At 38.9% G+C, this 25,610-nt stretch overlaps 1 long non-coding RNA gene across 2 annotated transcripts; it reads left to right on the top strand.

The window, feature by feature from the left end:
* Positions 1–15,427: 15,427 nt before the first annotated feature.
* LOC309504284 lies at positions 15,428–22,979 on the top strand. 2 transcript variants are annotated; one of them, XR_014208047.1, is made up of 4 exons: positions 15,428–15,659; positions 15,703–16,030; positions 22,146–22,180; positions 22,496–22,979. It is a non-coding gene; the product is annotated as an uncharacterized lncRNA (long non-coding RNA). The 2 variants fall into 2 exon arrangements; XR_014208048.1 differs by having other exon boundaries at positions 15,428–16,030.
* Positions 22,980–25,610: the final 2,631 nt, after the last annotated feature.

Below are 25,610 nucleotides of genomic sequence, written 5' to 3'. Positions count from 1 at the left end.
TATATGATGTGGAATTGCATCATTCAATTATTTTACTAAGTGCTTCCTGGACAAAATATCACGAAATTCATGTTTAAACTGCTTTATTCATTAGTATTTCTGCAAGAAACTGAGTTTATGAGACATTGCGTATAGTCAGCTGCAAATATGGCTTGACCCCAAAATTTGCTAATTATAATTTGCTAATTATAATGCTAATTTAGCTAATTCTAACAAAAGGTTTCTCAGTGGTTTACAGTAGTATCAGATGTACTTAAAAAAACATACTAAAAGTTTACCAAAGTTTGACTCAAAGAAAGGCCCCATTTTCAAAATGGCGGCCGTCAGGTCCTTAAAATGACCATTACTCCTTTGTATTCCTCCTAGACCAGGAATACTGGTGCCTGATACATGTTTGGGCCATGTACTATTCTAATTAGCATATTTGCATGATGGATAAGTGATTACAAGTACAATTATATATTAAAGCAATTGGTTACAAGCATATTTATACGAAAATTAAGTACAATTTCCCTTAAGTAATTGCATATTATTTTCTCCTTTCTCTTATCGTTTTGCCTTGTGTTGGTGGTTTCTGTGGTTCATAACTAGTCTTTTGATTCCAATAAAGAATAAATTCATTAGAACATGTGTGCTACTGTAAAATTAGTCAAAACAGCAACGTGAAGCCATGTGCTGATTGTCTGAACCCGTATAGAATCACGCCAATTAATAGGCTGATGGCGTGGGCGCCTCGTCAGCGGGGCTACGTCACTCACTCTTATACAGTGAACGCGCCTTCTGCTCCACAGTTTTTCCATCGATGAAGAAGAAGCTCCTTCGGCAGCAAGAGGAGCTTGGCAGCGAACGCAGCGTCTCGTTCCCTATTCAGAGAACATGGGTTACGTGAGTAACCCGAGACGTTCTCTTTCATAGGTTCACTCGACACTGCGTAGCGATGATGCGATGGGAACAATATACCACACACGCCAAGCTAAGCGCTGCCGGATCTGGCCGAACAAGGAACTTTCCTTTTCCTTTTTCCTTTTTTTTTGCCAGACCAGACTCAACTAGGACCTAGGCGACCAGTTCATACAGAAAGAACCCGGGAACCAGGGGCCGCATCTTAATCCAAGTTGTAAAACCTAATAAAGTGTGTGGAGAGGACCAACCTGCCGCCACACAAATATCCTCTAAAGGAACTCTCTTCAAAAGAGCCTGGGAGGACGCGATACTCCTAGTAGAGCGAGCTTTAACGCCCAGAGGTGAAGGAAGCTTCTGCACCTCATAAGCCAGAGAGATCCTGTGCTTAGAGGCGGCCAGCCCTAGGCGGCCAGCCCCAAAGCATATGAACAACTGAGACAACATGCGCCACAGCGATAGCCGCAACATAATCTCTCAAGGTGGTAGCAGCTGCTCCAGCCAATTTATCCTGCAGGAATTCCAGCAGTGAACCGACCGGGCAGCTGACTGGGTCCACTGCATGAGCCGAACACCAAAGAATCAAAAACCTTCCACTTAGAGTAATAGAGCCGTCTAGTAGAAGGTGCACAAGCGTTATCAATGGTCTCCCGAACATCAGCGGGAAGACCAGACGCCACTGTCACTAGCGATTGCCTCTTATCGGCCATACCCGTAGCCTCCATATACAAATCCTGCCCTGGAGCTGACACAGCAGATCTCTCCTGATAGGAATCTGCCAAGGGGACCCCTCCACCAGGGAACTCAGTTCCAAGAATCACGTCTGGGATGGCCAGAATGGGGCTACCAGAAGGAGGTGGATTCTACACTCCCTCACTCTGCAAAGGACTGCAGGGATTAGCTTGACCGGAAGGAATACATACAGTCTCAACTCCGGCCACGGATGAGTGAGGGTATCTATCCCCAGAGGCGTCGGATGAGACAGGGAAAACCACAGGGGGCACTGTGTTGAGCTCTGCGACGCAAAGAGATCCACCTCCGCCTCGCCAAACATGCTCCAAATTTGAGCCACTGTTTGGCAGTGCAACATCCATTCCCCGGACTTGAGCTTCTGTCTCGACAGAAAGTCCGCTGCGACGTTCAGGTCCCCTGGAACATGAACTGCTCTCAGCGAAAGAAACCTGTCTTGAGCCCAAAGGAGGAGGCGGTGCGCATGCCTGTCGAGGGTGCGCGACCGCGAGCCTCCCTGGCGATTTACATGGGACACCACTGCCATGTTGTCCGTCCTGACAATGACATGACAGCCCATCAGGGCCAGTAGAAAATGATCCAGGGCCAGAGAGACGGCTTGCAACTCTAGGCAATTGATGTGCCACGAGAGAAGCTCGCCCATCCAAACACCGCACACCGCTCTGCCCTCGAAGACCACACCCCAACCAGTCAAAGAGGTGTCCGTCGTGACAACCTGGCGACGACAAACTACACCCATCTTTCCACCTCCAAAGTGTGCAAAGGCAACTGCACGACACTCTCAGCAGGCGGAAGGCAGACCAAGAATGGCGGATGCCCCTGAGTTTCATCCACCACAGGGATGGTCTCATATGAAACTCGAGCAGGGGCCAGACGGGCCTGCATCGAGAGAGAATCGAGTTAGACACCCAGGAAAGTGGTCTGCTGAGAAGGAGTTAAGACATTCTTCTGAGCATTCAACCTGAGACCAAGAGACCGGAGGTGGTGGAGAAGGACGTCCCTGTGACGACACACCAACTCTCTGGAATGAGCCAGAATGAGCCAGTCGTCTAGATAATTTAGCACATGGATGCCCTGGAGCCTCAAGGGGGCCAGAGCTGCATCCATGCACTTGGAGAACGTCCACGGAGCCAGGGCTAGACCAAATGGAAGGACCCGATACTGATACGTCTTTCCCCCAAAGGCGAAGCGGAGGAGCTTCCTGTGCCACGGAATGACCTGGATGTGGTAATTGGCGTCCTTCAGGTCCACGGTGACTAACCAGTCCCCTGTTCGAATCTGCGCCATGATAGTTTTCAACATCAGCATCTTGAACTTCACCCATCCAAAATGGGGCGCAGACCCCATCCTTCTTTGGGACAAGGAAGTAGCTGCTGAAGAAACCGCGGTTCAAATCTGATGGTTTACCAGAATTTTACTAAACCTGAGGTTTAGTATAATGCCACCTTTATACTCAAAAACATCTATAGAGGATGCATTACATATGTATTACCTTATTCAAATTGAAATAAGTGACCATTTTAGAGGGTTCACACACAGGCCTCTGTTCGGGCTAATTCAGAGTTGTTTATGATCAAAGTTATACAACTCCAATTTAAGTTACTTTTGGGTGCAATAACTTTTACATTGAAAAAGTCTGTGTTTTAGCAAAAAAAGGGTATGTGTCCAAAAACACGTACTGAGTAGGAGTTACATGACATAGGCTAAATCATTTACATCTCTGATTCACCCCAAACAAAGATAAAACCTTACAGTAATCTCACAAAATCATGTATTCCATAAGTATGTAATCATGTCAGTGCAATTTAGACAAGTCCAATGGATTCACAGACCCAGAAAACATGGAGTTAGGCACCAAGATTACTTGGCGAGGTCAAATAATGAAGGAGTTAGGACATTTTAAGGGCTTTCTGCCCATCTAGGACGCCATCTTGAAAATTACACCTTTCTAGTGGTCAAACTTTGGTAAACTTTTAGTATGTTATTAAGGACACCTAATACTACAAAACACAGCAGAGAAACCTTTTCTTAGAATTTTTTTAGGGTTAGGTGTTTTTTTTTCTTCATATATGCAGCCACCTAGTATGTAAAACTCAAGTTTTACGTTACACTGACTTGTTATATGTTAATACGAGGAGAAAATAATTTCCTATGAACATTATTCATAACAGAGTGAAAATAATTTTAATAGATTCAAATCTGTTAAAATGAAGTCTCATAATGTTGTAAGAGTTTATTGCTTGAAACTGATTACAATATGTATGTCCAGATTGTTGTTGTTTTTTCTTTCCCGTTCCCTGTGGTTTTCGACGCCACAAGGTTATTGGATCAAAGATGGCGAGCCAGTAAAACTCCGGAGAAGAAATATCGCGAGCCAGTGATGTTTTCTACGTTCTATCACTTCAGTGAATTCAAGGATCTTCAGTCATTTAACTTTTCCCTGAGTGAACTTGCAAAAGGATCAGGTAAGAACTTTGGATCATTTATACTACCCGGGAAGATACTAAAGGAAAGACAGTTTTCTTTTCCTGGTTTTCTTTTATGGCCCCAAGGTTTATTTTGTTTATTTACTATTATTGAATTGTAATTTCCTTTTACTTAACAAAATTGCACTTTCATATTCTATAAGAAATTGTGCAATAAAGCTGTGCAGTTGTTTAAATCTGATTTACATTTTGTTGTTGTGTGTTGTGTGTATTTGTGTGACTCACAAATACTGCCTCCTAGAGCCTAGGTCTTGAATTTCAGTGGTTTTAATATCTTTGAGCTAGAATTTAGTAGAATCGCTACATAAAGCATTTAACTGTCTGGAAGCTCTGTTTCTGAACACAAAGCCGCCGTGAAACAGTGTCTCTTTTGTGGCTTAATCGCTTTTAATAACATTGTTTAATATCAAACACGTCCCTCAGTTTAGCAACAGTAAACTGCATTTTACAATATTTACGTATTTGGCTGATTTGGATGTTAAATTTGGGCTTTTTGGGAAGAACGAAATTCCCTGTGAGGGAAAGGAAAGTGTGCTGGACGGAATGTGGGTAGCGACACAATAATCGTTTTGCCAACAATTATCTTGTTTTCATAATTGTTAGAAGCCAAAATCAAAATCAATTATATGGCCAGCCCAAGGAGGAGCAAATAAGAATAGACGAGTCACTACAATGGCATTATTGCGTTATTACTCACACATAGTCATCATGTTGCCACCCACAACCTAAGCACAGGCTTCACTCTTCAACACAATGAGAACCGCAAAAACTCCAACATAACAGAACATTAAACTGTTTCCCTTTACTCAAAAAAAATGACAGTTTTAACATTTACTCTTCCAATTCAGGCACATGCAAAGAATGCAACTTCCATTTTACAAATTTAGGTGGAATGAACATAATATGTTCAATAACCATGTTGCTTTAGCTCGTTTGAATTCAATTTTTCAATTCAATAATTAGCCTGGACATTTTTACTAAACTTTTCTTCAACAAGTTTTCTGTATTGTCACTACACAAGCTGTAAGGCCCAATAGGGGCTTAAGAACTGAATCTTTTATGAAGACTGGTTGACTGATTGTGTTTTTTGCTTTACTTGTCCTTCCAGTAATCTTTTATGAAGAATGGTTGACTGATTGTGTGTTTTGCTTTACTTGTCCTTCCAGTAGAAAAGTATTACTGGACCAATAAAGTTTTTATGTTGCTATCAAAGGCTCATCCCTTACATTCAAGTGGCCTTGTGAGAATAGCTGTGACTGCAGCGCTTGTATCTGTTTTGAATAAGATAATGTCACATTTAGTGTTATATAAGTGTGCCATCCTGAGTTTATGTATTATGTTGTTGTTGTTTTTTTCTTCACTGGTGTTTGAAACTGGAACTTAGACCCTTAAAAAGGATAATGCATAATGTTGTGCAATTTTTTTTTGCAATGTTGTTGTTTTGCTTAAAGGGTTAGTTTAAAATTATGTCATTAAATGCCCTCATGTCATTCCAAACCCAGGCATTCGTTCATCTCTGGAACACAAATGAAGATCTTTTTTAATGAAATCTTGACAGCTATGCAACTACCACTTTCAAGCCCCAGAAAAGTAGTAAAGACATCATAAAAGTAATCCAGGCGACTCCAGTGGTTCAACCTCAATTTTATGAAGCGAAGTGAGTGCTTTATTTGCAAAAACAATTTACCACTTTACTTACAAAATATTAATCTCCACACCGTTCATGCAAAAATGTCTGCTTTCGCATCAACACAACAAGCATTAGTTGTGGTGCTCTTGCGAACGCGCATTGGTAACTGTGTCCAAAATCGCCCCCTATACCCTTAAATAAGGCACTATTTAAGTGAACAGCCATTTGTCGTGGTGTCTGAATGAAACCATAGTGGACGTTATCAAGTGCACTCATTCAATCCCACAAAAAATCCCACAAAATGCACAGAAATAACAAGTGTTAAACCGATGTACAATCACGGCTGAAGAGAATACCCATAATGCACTGTTAGGGTCACGCCAAATGAATTTCCACATCTGACCAGAAGATGGCGCCCGCAGTTGAATCATCCATCCATCCATTTTCCAAATCGCTGGTCCAATCTTGCTACAGCGCAATATCATACAAGTATAAATTCCTTTTTAATTATTAAATTCTTTAATTAAGGTTTAAACATGCTAGTTTCCATGACAGAGTTCAAGATAAATCTTTTCATTAATACTGGAGCTGCCAGTTTGCCAAGTTTCAAATGATTATTAAACAGCAAGCATAAACTATGCAAAAGTGGCAGCCCCTCCAGCGCACTCAGTGTCCAAATTCACTCACTCGTTTTCATTCACTCCCTCAAGTGAACTATATTAGTGGACTAATGTAGGAAGAGTAAATGAGGGTATAGTGGGCAATTTCGGACACAGCATCACTTCATAAAACTGATGTTAAACCACTGGAGTCACATTGATTACTTTTACGTCTTTACTACCTTTCGGGGGCTTGAAAGTGGTAGTTGCGTAGGGACTGAAAGCTCTCAGATTTCATAAAATTATCTTAATTTGTGTTCCGAAGATGAACGAATGTCTTATGTGTTTGGAACGATCAATGGCGCCACCACCCCTGGCCGACTCCTGGCCACCCCGCTGGCCAGTATAAATTTTAGTAGCATCAGTTATGCATTTCATCCCTAATGCACAGCCAGGCAGACCTTCGATCGCACACAGTAGCCAGTACTCCCCCGCCCCTCCGTCCATGCCGCTGTTGCGCGCTCAGACAGCAACAGCTTAGCGCGTGCCCGTCGGTCAACAATTTCAAAAGAAGTTAAGAAAGAAGACGAAGAAGACTACCGCGTCAGTTTGGGTGACAAAGTCATCTGAAGTCATTCCATAGCTTAATGTGACGGACAGAAGTCTATTTACATCATTAAAGTTTACGGAAACTCGTATTCCCTCCTCTGTGGCTGTCAATCATTCTCCATTCAATACTCAAACAGCGCGCGCGCCTCTTCTGGTTGGATGCACGGTAAAACTCTCTCCAATATGATATATTCACATTATAATGCATTATCTGTATATAAAAGGCTGTGGATTTGCATAAAATGACTTTATTTTGTTGGAGTTTGTTGCTGTTTTTAAACGACTCACTACCGTGTGCTTGTTAGATCACACACATCACAAGGACTATGAATCGGCATCAAACGCACAATAACTGGAATTTAAAACTGTGAAACAAATGATCAATAAACTGTTGGACAGATAGACACTAGGATTTGTGCGCTCGACATTTCTTCGCTTTGTGCCGTGAACTTTTAAATGCGCACTTGTTCAGTGCAGCGCTGCACACTGTGACTCCATGTTGCTTTGAGCACATCATTCTGCACCCGCGATGCGCATATGCGCTTTGTGCGCTCTGTTTTGAAGCGTCTCATATTATCATGGTTTTGCGCACTGAAAGATTATTAAAAGCCTATTTTTTATACCTAGCCTGCTCAATACATTTAAAATAAGCATAATTTAATTGTATATTATTTATTTGTAGTGTAGGCTATATAAATATATACACTTCTGAATTCTTGACATTAATATATAAATATAATATATTTGTATCTGCCAGTATCTGCTTTTGAGGGTGAGTATTTAATGGCAAAACAAATGTGCATGCCACTATTACGAATTTACACATTTGTGCAGTGATTGTCAAAACCTAGTTACTTTTCATCAATGGCAATAAATGGCATTCAGTTAAAAAAAAATCCTTTTTTTTTTCTCATGTGCTGTTTTCATTATTTCCCTCCCACCCCATGCTCTTTACACTTCAGTTATTTCATTCTATTAATATGAGGATTCTTCATACATAAAAAAACCATGTCAAACCTTTTTATCCTTGTTAAGAAGTCCATCGCACAGAGCGGAATCCATGTGTTTAATTCCCTGCGGGCTATAAGATAAATAATATCTCTATAAGATAGAAAGAGAATTCTTCACTCAAGTAAAAATACAGAGAGAGTGTAACAAGTTGGTATAAGAGAAACAGAATAACAGAGAAAGAGATACAAGGTAGAGAATGAATACGGTGTGTTAATTGGAATGGATACATCGGGGAGGAAAATGAAATAAGACAAGAAAAATTTAAATGAGAATGAGAGGGGGAGCGAGAGAGAGAAAGGAGAAATGTTGAGCATTTAGATTTTAAATGAGGCCAGCAGCCCTGACCCAGCACAGCCACCGCTACTTAATGAGGACATACTAAAATTACACACACACACACAGAGAGAGAGAGAGAGAGAGAGAGAGAGAGAGAGAGAGAGAGAGAGAGAGAGAGAGAGAGATTATGGGCAAACGCACGTTCTGATTTTCTTAAATGGCGAAGGGTGCAAGGACAGTAATAAACTATATTCCAATAAAGTATTCAAATGAAATATTTGTTGAAAATATTTTTATCAGAATATCCGCACTAAATTAATTTAATAATTTACTAACTATTTAACAGCCAAAAGCTGAACAGGATATTGATGAGATCATCAGTGTATAAACGGTATAAAATTTGAAATAGTTTGTTAAAGCTGCAGTCCGTAACTTTTATTGGATAACTAAAAATTATCCAGAAATAAAAGTACATAACCAGCCAGTGTTCAAAACTATCTGCTTGCCTTAGCTCGATTCAAAACGGTGAGCTTGTAATAATGTTTTTAATTCCAGTGGTACTGGTGGATTTCCACGGGAAATTCGAGCATGTCTTTGCGTCATTACATCACATCTGTACACATAAAGAAGGAGTCTCAGCTAGTAGGCTATATTGCGTGTGAGGATGTTGTTGGTGGTGGAGATTTATTGCCTTTTCTCACAGCAATTGATATAATTAAACGTATCAATTTGATGGCGGATCCAGAAAGGTTCAAACGACAATCACCAGTGACAACTGGAGATTCACCCGTTGTAAAATTTCAGTGTGGCAAGAGAAAAAAAGAGACTGCAACCGGGCCCATGCGAAAACAAGGATAAATATCGGTAGGGCTTTTGAAAGGTGGCGTGAGCTCCATGTTTTGAAGGGGTTCAAAATGTTCGCAGAGATTGTTCGTCAACATTAACAATTTGAGAAAAAAGTATTTGCACGTTTCGACGTGATATGATAAGCGATCGTTAGATTTAATCAGCGCGATTTATTGCAATGATTTTTTTTCCTTAGTTGGTCAGAACAAAAGCGGATGTTACTTATTTGATCAGATTACATTATCCGGTGAAAATTCTTATGTTGGTCATACTTCCAAAAAGTAGAATCTGTGATTCTGAATGACAGTATCCACACCGGCGCGGTGACTGACAGCCGCACAGTCTCCTCAAAACATTGGATTCATCCGCACTGTGCCGAGGCACAACGCACGTTAAGTTGATAATTCCGCGAATAACTGCAATTGCAGATTTCAAACAGAGATGGCAACAAAGAAGAAAAACTATGGACTGCAGCTTTAAGCCAAGTTGAACTTGCTTTAAATAAATAAACACGAGTAAAAAATTCATAAAAGGGAGGAACTTTGACCCCACTTTATCTTGAAGCATATCTTATTAGACCTGTAAATTTAGAAGAGATCTTTTCCTTCTTCATTCTTCATTAATGACAGCTTCGGCTGCCCCTTGACTAAATGAAAGCATCGGAGGCCCTCTGGGTTTTAGCAGTGGCACTCTTTTATCATTTGGTTCAAGAAGATGCCATGCCATGCTTTCATATCCGAGCTGCGCACGCTCCTCAAAAAAGAGAATATTTAGAAGCAAGACCATGCACCAGTCACTCGCATGAGACTTCAGAGGAACACAGCCAGGCGTAAGACTATTTTAAACGTGGACCTAATGCCACATGTGGGCAGTTTCCTTGATACATCTATTGTTAACCCTTCATCTTAACAATTAAGAACAACTGCTGTGCGAAAATTAAAAGTTGAATCCATTAGTTCAGTCTTAAAATGACATCACCTGATATATAATGCCTTGTTGGATTGTTATTCTTAACTACATTTAGAGAAAGGAGGAAATAAATCTGTGCATCCCTAATATATTTGATTATATAAAATGACACTGTGATCAGACTTTTTGGCGGGCAAGTAATGTGTTAGACAGAGTGCTGTGTTGAAGCGAGGTTTGTTTAATACCCGCAGCAGCTTTTTCCATTAAAAGGGTATTTCACAACATTTTAACACAAGGTTCATTATGCTCAGCATTAAAGTAATGCTAGTGAATGCAACAGGGCATGTTTCTGTAGTCTTTGTAGAAAATTGGTTTGTGTATAATGGAAAGGCCCTTTCAAAGTACCAAGTCCCGTAACTAATATAACAGAAAACTAAATAAAAAAGTAGCACATGTAATTATTATTCTTATAATTATTTACTATAAAAGACAGCTTTGACTCAGAAACTACTGTTCCATTAAATTAAATTTTGAAATTACCAAATTGTGATCCTCAAATTTAGTGATTCATTGGCTCCTTCTGCTAGTTCATATTTATGCCAACTGGTGGCAACAAGTGAATGAATCGATTATGCTACTCAAACAATTCAAATCACTGATTCATCAGTCTCAAATCACATTCTATGAGTAGGTACTTCTTTTGAAAAAGTAATTACTTTGTAGCCGGTGAAAAAAGTTTGTTTTATATATTATGAATATTATGCAGTATAGCCTATGAATGTAATACGGCCGGCTACATCCGTTATGTTGCCGTTGTCATGTGACCTACACCAGTGTCAGTTGTGTCACTTCACCGCCATTCACAAATCATCTCCTGGTCTAGTAAAATGTCTATTTGATGCGCACTTAAGAATAGTAGGTCATCCGTGTAATTTTTGCCTTCTGTTTTATGAATACTGTGAATTTGGACATACTACACTGTTCACATACTGTTTTTCTCCCACTATATAATAGGGAAAGATGTGGCTTCAGATGCAGCCAGTCTTTATAAGTGAGTCCCTGAATCATTCATCATTCAATGATTCATTCAGGAAAAAATACAATTGACTATCCTTATGAGCAAGTCCCTGAATAATTCACCCAATCGATTTGTTCAAAACAATGATTCAATCAGAAACAATACAAATGACTGTCCTTAGAATGAGTCACTAAATCATTTCATCAATCGATTCGTTCAAAACACTGGCGTTGGTCTGAATATCAACAGGTGTGATTACCTGTGGTCAGGCCAGCTGACAGTCTTGCCTGGGTCCGGGACGAGATAATCTTAGATGGGGCCCCCCGCGCCGAGATCTCTCCTTTCCCCTTGCTCTTCCTCTATATGTTAACAAATAGAACTTTTGATTTCAATAATGTAGGCTATTAGTAGCCTGAAAATTTAAATTAAAATTGATATTAACAATGCCAAGTGCAGTTTATTAATAGTATGTTAACTAATGTAGTTAACTAAAGTTTAATAAATGGAAGATTATTGTAAAGTGTTACCGATATTTATTTATTTATTTGTTTTATTTTATTTTTTTATTCACCAATTCAGTGTTGGACAGATCAGTTGTTTTAACCCTTCATTAAAGTGAATGGTTCAAAGGAATCATTCATATTATGCGTATCGGACTGTCATTAGTGGACGTGTAGCCTACAGCACGCATTGTGTTATTATCTCGGCAGTTTAGGACTTCGCACAAGATTTGCGTCAACACAGAAAACATTTCATCACTGGATAGGTTTTTTTGTTTCCTGAAATTTGGTTTATGTCAGCTGAATGGGCGGCATGCTTTTTAGAGAAGATTCTTGACCACTATTTCAAGGACAATTAGGAAGAAAACAAATATAAAGCTTTTATGTAACTCAAATATTACATGTTTTTTTCCACAAATAGGCCTATTTTTTATATTTTTCTTTTTAATTATTCCATAATTTAATGAGGGCCCAGTTCTGACATGTTTTTTTTTTATGTCGCTAAAAGAGCAATATATCCGCTTCACGTCTTGCCTAAGAAAGCCTCCTACTCATGGTAAAACTGTAACACATGGCCTCTTGTGACTGTTTGCTTTCATCAAATCTAAAAATGTATTATGTTTACACAGAGCACATAAGGGAAAAGAAATCAAGTCAATTAAGTCGATTTTTCTCTTGAACTCACTTTTACCTTTTGATCATTATCAGTGATTTCATGCAAGTCTAATAATTGATTTAAGTAACTGTCATTGCTCAATGAGGAATAGTATGTCTATTTGTTATTGTTGCTGTTGATGGATGACGTTGTTGCAGTTTCTTATTTTATAATGCCTCACAGACCAATTGCAGAAATTCTATGCAGTATTTTCAAAACAGAAATCAATAACTACTGTGAGAAAATGGCCTAACCTATGCAGTAGGGCCAGCAAAATCCCTTTGTGGGTCCAACTGCCATTGTGAATCTTTAAGGGGATTCGACTGGACCTTGGAACAGTGTCTTTTCCATTTGCTTAAATCCAACATTTGAATATCAAGCCTTATCCCTGCTTCAGGGCAGAGTTCTCCTAAAACAGAACTGACCGTTTCTGGGGATGTTTATAAAATGTGGGCAAACTGTTCCCATGGAAATAGGATGCTTGCAAGTTGTCAGATTTACAATTCTCTTTCATCAACCATTTGGTTGTATTCCATACCACATTTGACATAGAAATTAACACCATTTTGTAATAATTAACACTACAGGAAACTACTTTGTCTCCAACTTTCTTGAACAGAGCAGAAAGAAAAAGACAGACTCTCTCTAACTGTTCTGTTTGCTTTCATGGTTGTCTCTCTTTCTAAAGGTTATTCAAGACATTACTACAATGAATGTCCTGTTCCTAGGTTGTACTTTGAAAAACTGTAAAGGAAATTACTATGAAATTTGTTACTATATTACTCAAAGGGGAAAAAAAGAAAAAAGAGGGATCCTTAAGATCCTCTTAAGAGGACAGGTGCGGAGGGATCATTTGTTCTCTTTTCCTGGGAGAGAAGAAAGAGACAAGAAAAAAAAAGACCAATTATTCTCAATAAGCCCTTTTGCTTCTTTGGCAAGACAATTGTGTGTATTTCACAACCAGTACCCACACATACACACACACAAAGAAAGATAAACGATTACACATTTACGTTAAACAATTATTGTTGCTCTTACAGATTGTGCAGATGCCATCTGAAGAGATTGGCATGGGACTGAAGAGGAGAAGGCCAGAGGCTAACGGGAAAAAAAAAGAAAAGGAAAAAGAGATGTGCAAGAAAACCCGAAAAGTACAAACAGAGGAAGAGAAAAAAAGAAAAAAAATATCTTTGCTTCACTATATAATACACTACCTTGAACAGTTTGTTTCCACGTGATGAGATCATTAGATAAAACAAATCAGAAAAAAACATTTAATACAATGTTGAAAACAGTGTGTTTACATATTTGCAAACCAATAATTAATCTGAAATATAAACTAGATTTTTATATTTCTAGTTTATATTTAACTAGAAACAATAATTTTTTTAGGAAATTATTTATTTTATCATGTTTCAAAGGTTGTAGTTCCTATTAACCAGACTGACTTACAACAGGTAAAATTGTGCCAATACCTTCCTGTAATTCTGCAATTCACCAAATGGTTTTTATTTTTATTGATCAAAATAAATTATAATAAATTATACGTTTTAAACAACTTGGTGGAATTGCCAGACGTTCCCTTACTGTACGTTCACACCGCCGCCGACTTGAGCTGCAAAGAAGCTCTGGCCGCCCTGTCAAGGACGCTTGTCAAAGAGTACGGGGAAGCTTGTTGACGCTTTGGCCGCTCTTAAGTCTGTGTCACACCATGAAATGTTATAATGAAAGCATTTTTATCACATTTGGTCGGGGAAAAAGAATAATTAGCTATTATTATTATTATTATTATTATTATTATTAATAGTGAGTGCGCGCGCGCGGCCGGGGCTCTCTCTCTCTGCTCGTTCTTATATATGCCCTGTCAAGCGCCTGTTAAACTGACAGGACTTAAAAACACATGCAAATGATAAACTTTCACTCTATGGTTAAACTGTGCAATTAATCCGATAATGATAAGAAACCCAGCAATGGCGATGATCAGCTTCTCCTCCATTTTCTCTGAACTATTTTGGTATGGTTTTGGTAGGAACAAAAGTTTACATCGTATGTTTCTCCGGAATCAGCCAGCGCGAAGGACGTCTATATTCTGATTGGTTTCTGGCGTTTTGCCGCTGCTTGCCAGTAGCACCTCAATGCAGTACACGAGATCCGGGGGGCGGAGTTGGCCGGGGTGGAGATTGGTAGGTTTAGGGGTGGGTTTAGGGATTAAGGGGTGGAGATGGGTAGGTTTAGGGGTAGGTTTAGGGATCAGGGGGTGGAGATGGGTAGGTTTAGGTATATGTAAGGTGGGAGGAGTTGGATCTAGATCCGACTCCTCCCCGTGGATTTCATGTACTGCAGTGAGGACCATCTCCTGCTTGCCGCTGAACCGCGTCATCCCACATGGAAAGAACCTATATGAGGATATATGTGCATATATGAAACCTATATGCAGTTTATATGCACATATATGCTGCATACAGCATGCACATATATGATGATATATATGCTGCATATATGCGTATATATGCCACATATAGGCAAAATTGAGGTGCATATATGTGCATATACAGGCCATATAGGTCTCCTGTATTGCTTCTTTATATCCACATATAAGCCCTATATGTACATACAAGATATGTCTCCTATATAGCTCATGGCAGGATGGTCATTTTGTAGCTCATATCTCACTTTGGCAACCGTCATACATACCTGATGCCTAGCTCAGATGGGCACATCTATCAATTCGAAGCTCACGGAGCTGAGAAGATCAAAAAGATATATTTTTATTTTTTTTCTGTTCAGTTTTTTGTCTTATTTTTGTTCTTGTACTATTTGATTGTTCTTAAGTAAATAAATAATGTAAATTTCTACATTTTGGGGTTTTATTTATCCTACACTGTAAAAAAAGTGTAATTTTACAGGTAAAGGTCTGTATTTTTTTACAGAATTTTACCGTTTTGTCATTATACAGTGAATGCATGTTTGCTGTAATTTAAAGGTCCACTATTAAATTTTCAGGTAATTGCTTGTATTTTGGTTTTACATAAATTTTACGTTTTTTAAAAGGAACTTGTCTGTATTTTTACAAAGTAATATTTTACAGATTTTTTCTGTGAAATTAGAAAACAAAGAAAAGAATGTATAACTGCAGAAATCTGCATCTATTCAATATGTTGTCCTTACAGATTATTAAGCATGTGGGGGTTAAAGTGAGTTTTTTAAGGCTAAATAATAGTATTTGTACATACAGTAGCCTACCCTACATAGGCTACAGTAGACCTGTATTGAATTCTTTTTTATTGCATAGGCTATAGTCTTTTAATCTTGTCTTGCAAATAGATGCTCATTTGGATCGTTATTTCATGGTCTTATTCTCCCATAATTTCATGTATATTTTATTAATATTTTTCCAAATCTCCGTTGCTGCACATTCAGGGCTTTGTGTGTGTGTGTGTGTGTGTGTGTGTGTGTGTGTGTGTGTGTGTGTGTGTGTGTGTGTGTGTGTGTGTGTGTGTGTGCGCGTGTGAGGACGCAGATTCAAATTCGCCGCCATTACGTTTCCGCTGTTTAGTCCCGCCCACAACGGTTAGCTGATCAGTCGACTTTGGATCTGTATCAAGGGCAAGCGAGAGATTTGAATTCAGTCTACTCTCGTGAAGTGGATTGTGAGATTAACAGGGGTTCAAATCAGTCGTATTCGTCGAGAGCAGCCGTGAGCAGGAGCCCTGTTGTCAGTCAGTCCGTTTGGATCACTGATCTATATAATGTCATTGGTTTGGATTCTTCGGAAATAACGCCCTTTTCAGTGAGCCTGGTTCGTCACAGCGGACATCATGCCAACCGATCACCGGCTGAGGTAAGAGTCTGCATGTGAACGATATTTTATATTACATTTGTGTTAAGTTTACGTTACAGTTTTCAAGCTAACGTTAGCATTTTAACCCTTTGAGATACGCAACATGAAAAAAGCGAAGGAAAAATAATTTCTTTGCATTTTTTATTCAATTATGATAACAATAACAACAATTTTTTTTTTTAAATTAGACCCTACAGTATTTTAGATACAGTCCTCTACCAAACGGTTGAGACGTCTGTTCATAATAAAAGAACAACATTCAGAACAAGTCATATTAAGTGCAATTTCTTGCTATTGATGGCTCCAAACACATCAAGTGTGTGTGTGTGTGTGTGTGTGTGTGTGTGTGTGTGTGTGTGTGTGTGTGTGTGTGTGTGTGTGTGTGTGTGTGTGTGTGTGTGTGTGTGTGTGTGTGTGTGTGTGTGTGTGTGCGCGTGCTGGTGCAAAACTTCACCCAAGATTTGATTAGTACGGAGCCCCCCAGTCCCAATTTGTCAAAAAAATAAATAATTATAACTATCTCGTGGCCTCAAGATAGTAACTCGTGGCCTCAAGATAGTAACTCGTGGCCTCAAGATAGTAACTCGTGGCCTCATGATACTATCTCGTGGCCTCATGATAGTAACTCGTGGCCTCAAGATAGTAACTCGTGGCTAGGGGTGTAAATCGGAGCCTACATGACGATTCGATACGATACCGATTTCTTAAGCCAACGATTCGATTATTTTCGATACTTCAGAATTCCCCGCGATACGATTCGATTCGATTCGATTCAATACTCGATTTTTACATGATATCTATTAAGTTTCAAATAAATCAACAAAAATAATATATAATTTGCCTTTTATTGAGTATACAGAATACAATTGCATGTCACAAAGAAATTGTTTTTCCACCTCCACAAATGAATGTTGTTCATTATGTCGCCTTGTTGAGGTAAATTGTAGTTTTCCTTGCTTTACCCCGGTCTTAAAGTAAAAAAGATGACTGTGAAAAATAGTAGAAATAAATTAAATACATTTATGGTGAGATTACTACAATTTATTAAATTAAACTCATTTATGGTGAAATTACTACATTTTCATGTCAATCTGTGTTCATTTTGACCACAAAACATGCGCTGTCACTTTAATTCAGCGTGTGCAGCACAGCATAAATAGACTCGGTGTGGAAACGATCTCTGCACTGCTGTATACGCACCGCAACTGGAACGGATAAACGGACCGCAACCGCGTGCAGTGTGAAAGCTCTGACCTGTTAACATGGGTACTGAAAACAATACGCACCGCATACGCACTGCAAACGGAGTATGTGTGAAACGGGCGCAATCAGACAAACGGCAACATCTCTTACCACTGCTCCATCTGTTTTCCTGAAGCCAAAATACATCCACACCCATGACTTGACGCCGACTGGAGTGTGTAACATTTCACTGTCATTGCCAGCTCGCTCTGAAGGATCCATCGCTCTTGAAAGTCAGACTCAACAATGTGTGTGAACATTGATAGACTGTGAAACGTAAGTAACGCGTGTGAAGCGTGTGAAGTAGAAGACAATAATGAGGTTAGCGCCACCCGCAGCTTATAGGTTGTACGCATTTTTCGGAGCAGATCGCTGAAAATAGACAGGCGGCAAAATAAACACATGAATCGATACTCTTGCGGACGCATCGATGCATCGAATCGTCGGCTGTATAATCGATGCATCGATACGAATCGATTAATATTTACACCCCTACTCGTGGCCTCATGATAGTAACTCGTGGCCTCATGATAGTATCTCGTGGCCTCAAGATAGTATCTCGTGGCCTCATGATAGTAACTCGTGGCCTCAAGATAGTAACTCGTGGCCTCAAGATAGTGGCCTCAAGATAGTAACTCGTGGCCTCAAGATAGTAACTCGTGGCCTCATGATACTATCTCGTGGCCTCAAGATAGTAACTCGTGGGCTCAAGATAGTAACTCGTGGCCTCATGATAGTAACTCGTGGCCTCATGATAGTATCTCGTGGCCTCAAGATAGTATCTCGTGGCCTCATGATAGTAACTCGTGGCCTCAAGATAGTAACTCGTGGCCTCAAGATAGTAACTCGTGGCCTCAAGATAGTAACTCGTGGCCTCAAGATAGTAACTCGTGGCCTCAAGATAGTATCTCGTGGCCTCATGATAGTAACTCGTGGCCTCAAGATAGTAACTCGTGGCCTCAAGATAGTAACTCGTGGCCTCAAGATAGTAACTCGTGGCCTCAAGATAGTAACTCGTGGCCTCAAGATAGTAACTCGTGGCCTCAAGATACTAACTCGTGGCCTCAAGATACTAACTCGTGGCCTCAAGATACTAACTCGTGGCCTCAAGATAGTAACTCGTGGCCTCATGATAGTAACTCGTGGCCTCAAGATAGTAACTCGTGGCCTCAAGATAGTAACTCGTGGCCTCAAGATACTATCTCGTGGCCTCAAGATAGTAACTCGTGGCCTCTTAGTATCTTGAGGCCACGAGTTACTATCTTGAGACCACAAGATAGTATATTGAGCCCACGGACTAGGGGGGCTCCGTAAAAAATGCCATTATTTTATATGAAAAAGTTAATAATTGTATTTTATTTAGAAAATATTTTAGTTTGTTTTGTATTTTTTTTTATTAGATCAGATAACATTTTAAGCTGTTTTATGGTCATGTTACAATGTACCCCACCTATGGGACATGTTGTCACATTTCACTTCCATTCTTTCGGGGTATATCAAGAAAAAATTATATACTGTATTAATAAAACAAAACCACATAATTGTACTAGACATGTGGGAAATTAATGTGGGAAAAAATAAATACTCTGAACCATAAGTAGATTTACACAAACTGAGAAAGTCAAAAAGTGTTACTTTGTGCCCCGCTCTCCCAGAAATAGTGAAAGAATTATATTGATCAAACATTTTTAATCAAATATGTAATTGAATAATATAAAATTAATCATTTTAACAACACTAACCCTTTTGTTAATTGTAAATAGCTAATTTTACCAACATTAGCTAATTTTACCAACATTAGCTAGCTTCTCTACCATAAAATGACAACTCAACCGTTTGGTAGAGCATGTTTTGAAAAAATTATTTGACCCTTATAAGACTTATTTTTGTTTAATAAAGTTACATAATTCTGTTTAACAACTCCTCTGAAACAATAATATGTCAACAAAATAGTATTACCTTTAAAAGTCCCGCCGATATGCGTCATCAAAGGATGAGTAAATTTTCGCTGTGTCACGTGCTGTTTGAAGGAACACTTAAAAAGCATGCTGCTCACAGACACAGTGCCATCTAGTGGATTTTTTTTAGCATTGCACAACTACACCAAACGATAGAGATGGCTCATTCAGGTTGAGTTAAGCTTGATGCATTTTTCAATTAAATATAGTGACTGAAAGTGTGGTCTACCAAATGGTTGAGTAGTACCTTAAAGGGTTAAATGATGTTCAGTTAACTGGCGAGAGCTGGAGGCAAAACACTGAACAGTTGCATGCATCTTTACATTTTCCATCTGTTTTAAGAAAGATATCCCACACCTCAAAAGACCTAAAACAAGCTTTCGTAGACTTGTTATACATAAAGTCCGTTTAATTGTGTATAAAATCTTTGTTAATACGCGATAGTATCTGTCAGTAAATCAATCTCTTAAATGGCGGGACATTTTGAAACACTGTCTGGAAGATGAAAACTCTTCTCTTAAAAAATAGTAACCACGTTTTTGGCAGATTTTTATTACCATTTTTAATAACCACAGTTATACTACAAATAGGCCTAACATTACCAAGGTTTTTTTTTTTTTGGTTAAACCATAGTTAATTTTCATAAGGGTTAACGTGGGTATCAAGACCGTTAAGAAAACTAATTCAGTAAATACTGCAGGGGCGGCTGGCCAATAGAGGGCGCTGGGGCGGCTGGCCAATAGAGGGCGCTAGGGCGGTATTGCCAGTCGCCATGAAGTGTTTAGAAAAACTGGTTCTTACACACATTAATCACATGGTTCCGGGCACGATCGACCCCCTTCAGTTCGCCTATCGCCCCAACCGCTCAGTGGACGACGCAGTGGCCGTTGCGCTACACCACATCCTGCAACATCTGGACAGCAGAGGAACATATGTTAGAACGCTGTTCTTGGATTATAGTTCGGCTTTTAATACCATCCGCCCAGGCAGGCTGACTGAGAAGCTGACAGACCTCGGCGTCCCGACTCCCACCTGTAACTGGATCTTGGATTTCCTGACTGAAAGACCACAGGTGGTGAGGATGGGAAGGAGGGTGTCTGCAGAGCTCATCGTCAACACAGGATCACCACAAGGCTGCTGTCTCAGTCCTAAACTATTCACCCTGTACACACATGACTGTGTCTCCACCCAGGATAATACCATCATCATTAAGTATGCGGATGATACCACCATTCTGGGCCTCATCAAGGGGGGGGGACGAGTCGGGCTACAGGAGTTTGGTGAATGACATTCTTGCCTATGGTGAAGTGAACGACCTATGCCTTAATACAGATAAGACAAGAGAAGTAATCATGGACTTCAGGAAAAATTCACCCCCCCTGCAGCCCCTCTTCATCAAGGGGACTGAGGTGTAGAGGGCTGACAGTTACAGATTCCTGGGACTACAAGTAACATCAGATCTGAACTGGACCTTGAACACTGCTGCCACAGTGAAAAAAGCCCAGCAGAGACTGTATTTCATCAGGCTGCTCAGAAAAGCTGGTCTGCACTGTCGCCCTCTCACCCAGGTCTACAAAGGACTGATAGAGAGCATCCTCACTACAGGCATCACTGTATGGTATGGAAACACCACACATTACATCCAGCTCACTCCCTGCTCACATACAAAAACTGTACATATAATCTCAGGCACAAACGAGCGGACAGCATTATCACAAATGGAACACGCTTTTATAACAGCTTTTTCCCAGCCACAGTGAGACTCTTGGCAAAAACAAAATGAACTACTGTTTCTAGGGCTTGTGCAATATACTTATGCATTATATTTTATTTATTTATTTATTTATTACGCAACTTTGCACTATAATATATCATATTATATTATGTTGTCTCTGGGGCCTGTGCAATATGCTACATACTTGTGCAATTTACAATGCAAATTTACACTTTTAATGGGTTTTGTGCAATTTTTTATTTTAATGTATATGTTTTATAGATAGATTTATGTCTTTTCTGTGTGTCTTTTTAAATCTGACTTGACTTTTTGAGCAATAACCGCACAAGAGTTCCTATGTGTGTAAGCACAAATGGCAAATAAAGTTCTTGAATCTTGAATCTTGATTCATTATTTAAAGCATTATTTATTTTATAAAGGTATTTGTAAAGGTAAAAATGCACTGGAAAAATCGATTTAAGGGGGCAAATATTGTCCCTTACTGAAAAAGGTGCGACTGAAGAGTGGGTAACTTGCGCAGAAGGATGTTAAAGCCTCATGGGGTACAACTCTAAAAAGTTTGAGAACCACTGGGACTGGGTTAAGGAATAGAACAAAATAAACATCAACATCAAAGCACAATACACATATCAAGGGCAGAAAGTAGGCCTAATATTCAGAGCTCACTTACAAAGTTAGGTTAAAGACACAAACAAAGAGGGATTCAAACAAATAGCATATCAATAACAATGTAGAATTTACAGACTGTGAGCAGAATATTAAGATAAAAAAATTGTTTTTGAAGGAGAGAAGAGTGGATGTTTGACGGATGTCTTGAGGAAGAGCATTCCACAACCTCGGAGCCACTACGCTAAAAGACTCCCATGGTTACCAGACTATTGAAACCGACTGAATATGACACAGCCCCCCCGAAGATATTTTTCACCAGCCGCCACTGAAATACTGTACTTGTTGATGATACAGGAAAGCACATGAGGCTAGAATATGAACACCATATGATAAATTGCATATTCTGGCTGCATGCTTGCCAACACCTAGCTATAGAATGCATATATGTGCATATATTAGGCTTATAAAGTCAGTTGAGGTTTTGCATTGTCCCAGTGGAACATATTCTGACATGTGTAAATGTAATACTGAGTTGTAAATAATTTGTTTACGATTTTTTTTGTGATTTCAGGTCAAGTGGAAAGCAGAATGATCATGGCAAACAAGGTATGGGAATAAGTAATTTAAAATATTGTAATGGCCGAGTCTTCTGATTCCATATGATTGCACTAAAAGTGGCAGAAAATTTAATTTGTTTTATACTATATTTTCCCATGTGAATATTCATTTGATCCTTGTGAGGCCACTGTAGCTGCACAAGGTTTGGTTTTGCTACAGTAAGACCACGATTGTGTTAGATTCCTCCCATCTTTTTTTTATTTATTTTGTATTTATTTATTTTTTATTGTAACTAGGCTCTGTCACTTAGAAACATGGGTTTTCCTATCACTTAATGACATATATCTCTACCTTTCATTCCAGCCAGAGGATCTGACGGTTGCTGCTCGCATCTCAGCCTACCTGATGGAAAATTCTTGCTGGATGAATGACCTTCACCTTCAATTCAACCTTGCCAAGACAGAACTGCTTATGGTTTCACTTTCAGCCAAACCATGTGATCCTGCTGATTTGCCTTATACAATATCAGAAAGATCCGGCCCTTCCTATCGGAGCCACACAACTCCTTGTCTAAGCTCTTGTTCTATCCAGACTGGACTATTGTAATGCTCTCCTGGCAGGCCTTCCAGCATCAGTCAAACCTCTGCAACTGATCCAGATGCTGCAGCAAGACCTAAACTCACTGCTTCAGATCTATGTGTCTCCAGAAGCTTGTGTTCTGCAAGTGAACGGCGCCTTGTGGTGCCATCATCCCAAAGAGACACAAAATCACTTTCACTGACCTTTACCTGCACTGTTCCCTGCTGGTGGGATGACCTGCCCAACTCAACACATTTTCAAGAAAATGCTAAAGATCCATCTTTTCATAAACCCAATAATACTAAATCTTTGTTTTAATAATAAATAAATAAACTTGTGTACTGTGCTACACTAACTGGGACTTGTCACTGCACTTGTTACTTCTATTGTTCTCTTAATTTTTAAGTCACTTTGGATAAAATGTAATTGTAAATGTGTAAAATAAGTTATATTAGAGTATAAAGGCATACAGCAATTGACTTTTAATGTAGATATTTTTAAATGTTCTAAATTATATACTAAGATTGTATTTCCTATCATTCACATATATTGATGTTCAGTGTTTGTTTAATGAGTAATACTGTAAATGTGCAGGTATTCTGTACTTATACGTTTAATTAATTTAACAGAAATTGACTGTACATTTGCTATTATTAAGTACTTAATTAGAGATTGGTTAAAGTTGTGAAATTGGAAATGCAAAAATTAAAACTGTAAATATACAAACTTTGTATTTGAATTTATGTATTTTAATGTATTTTTATACATAACTTCATAGTTATTATACACAGGAAAAACTATATATTAAAAGATAATTACTGTAGATAGACAGCATTATTATAAAATAACTTTATAAAACCCTAAATTTACAGTTTAACTTGAAAGTTAAATGTTTTTTTTTAATGTAATTTGACATAATTTACCGGTATCCGTTTTTCCACGGTTTAATAAGCCATTATCAACAGTAATGTACTGTAATTTAATAAATTTTGACTGTAAAGTGAAATGGTTATTTGCTGTAATTTAACGGAATCCTTCTGGAAACTTTGCTGCCAGAGATTTACCGTTTGTATACGGGATTTTTTTTTTTACAGTGTAGGCCTAGTAGCTATGGATTTTAATAATTGTACTAATATATAGGTAAACATATAGGTTCATATAGGTGCATGTATAGGTGAACATATAGGTGCATATAGGTGAACATATAGGTGCACATATAGGTGAACATATAGGTGCATATAGGTGAACATATAGGTGAACATATAGGTACATATATAGGTGAACATATAGGTGCATATATAGGTGAACATATAGGTGCATATATAGGTGAACATATAGGTGAACATATAGGTGCATATATAGGTGAACATATATGTGCATATATAGGTGAACATATAGGTGCATATATGTACATATAATATAGGAAAACGGCCAATTTTATATATGTCACATATATTAAAAACCTATATCAAAACCTATATTAAAACATATATGTTTATATAGGTTATTTCCATGTGGGATAGCTCATTACCATAAAGTTGAGCTACTTTCAACTTTCTGATTGACGCTCAAAACGCCCAAAACGCGACGCCGATGGATTTGACGCTCCTTGCAGCTGAGAGAAGCCAGCTTCCATTGAAAATGAATGACTTCCGGTAACTTTGGAAGCTCAAGTCGGCGGCGGTGTGAACGTACAGTTATTGATCATGCGCGTCAAAGCATTCTCAAGTATAAATATGCAGCTATAATTCATGTAGGTGATTTAGAAGTATATTTTATGTCGCTATACAATGGTTACATACTGTTAAAACTAATTGTGGTTTTGATATTTTAATACTGCCGACTCTATAGAACAATGGCAAGGAAAACCCAGAGTTCTTTTCAGTCTCCTCTTTGTGATTCTAAATTAAGGGCATTTTACTTCAAATAAGTACAATTATCTGCCAGTGGGGTAAGAAAAATAATCTTAATGCAAACCGAAACAAGGTTTTTTTTTTTACTTCATTGAAAGATAATTTGCAAAGTAGTTTTCTATATAACATCAGGGATGCAGAGCACATTAGAAAGGCTGCTGTATGCAGAGCAGTAAGGAAAGTGTGCCTTGCTCTCACGCTCTTTCTGAGAATTTTTGTATTGTTTCCTGGGCAAAAACCTGTAAGATCCATCAATGAGGAGTTTCACAGGACTGCAGGTCAGTGGTGTAGATATCGGTTTAAATGAGGCTAATATGATAAATGACGTTCACTTGATAACATCTTGCTGCGACTTCTGGAAGTAACCTAATAATTAGAATTTTCATTTAGGATTTCCAGTGTGGTTGGATGCATTGATGACACGCATATTCCCATCATTGCACCTTCCGAAAATGAAACAGATTTCTGTATGGAATGGAAGGATGTCAGATGGAAGGTTAGTCTGAAATATATGCCGTAACCACCACAGCTGTTAAATACACACAAATTATTCACAATTTATTTGGTCATCTTTATTTTTTTCCTGTTGGATTTTAATAATCTTCCAATACTTGGTATTGTGGCAAACTCTTCATGTCAGTGGTGGTGATGTTACGAGCCTGAGTGGCTAAGTAGAAGACAAATGTTAATTGCATTACCCTAATTAAGAAATGTTACAGGTTAGATTAGAGAACATTTAAATGTGGAAAAATGCTGCTGCACATTGAAATAGACACTGAGGGCCCTATCTTGCACCCAGCGCAAGTGACTTTGAACACCGACGCATGTATCATTCCTATTTTTCACCCGCGCAAAGCGCGCTTTTCCCTCCACAGACGCACGTCGGTAAGTTAGGAAATACACTTGCGCTCCCGGGGGCGGTTCAGCGCAAAGAGGAGGCGTGTTCCGGCGCAAACGTTCCTTCATGCTATTTTGCAGGTTTAGAA

The sequence above is a fragment of the Leuciscus leuciscus genome, assembly GCF_965113295.1.
Source record: "Leuciscus leuciscus genome assembly, chromosome: 8".
NCBI lineage: Eukaryota > Metazoa > Chordata > Actinopteri > Cypriniformes > Leuciscidae > Leuciscus > Leuciscus leuciscus.
The sequence above is the reverse complement of the archived record's forward strand: the minus strand, read 5'-3'. Positions and strand labels throughout refer to the sequence as shown.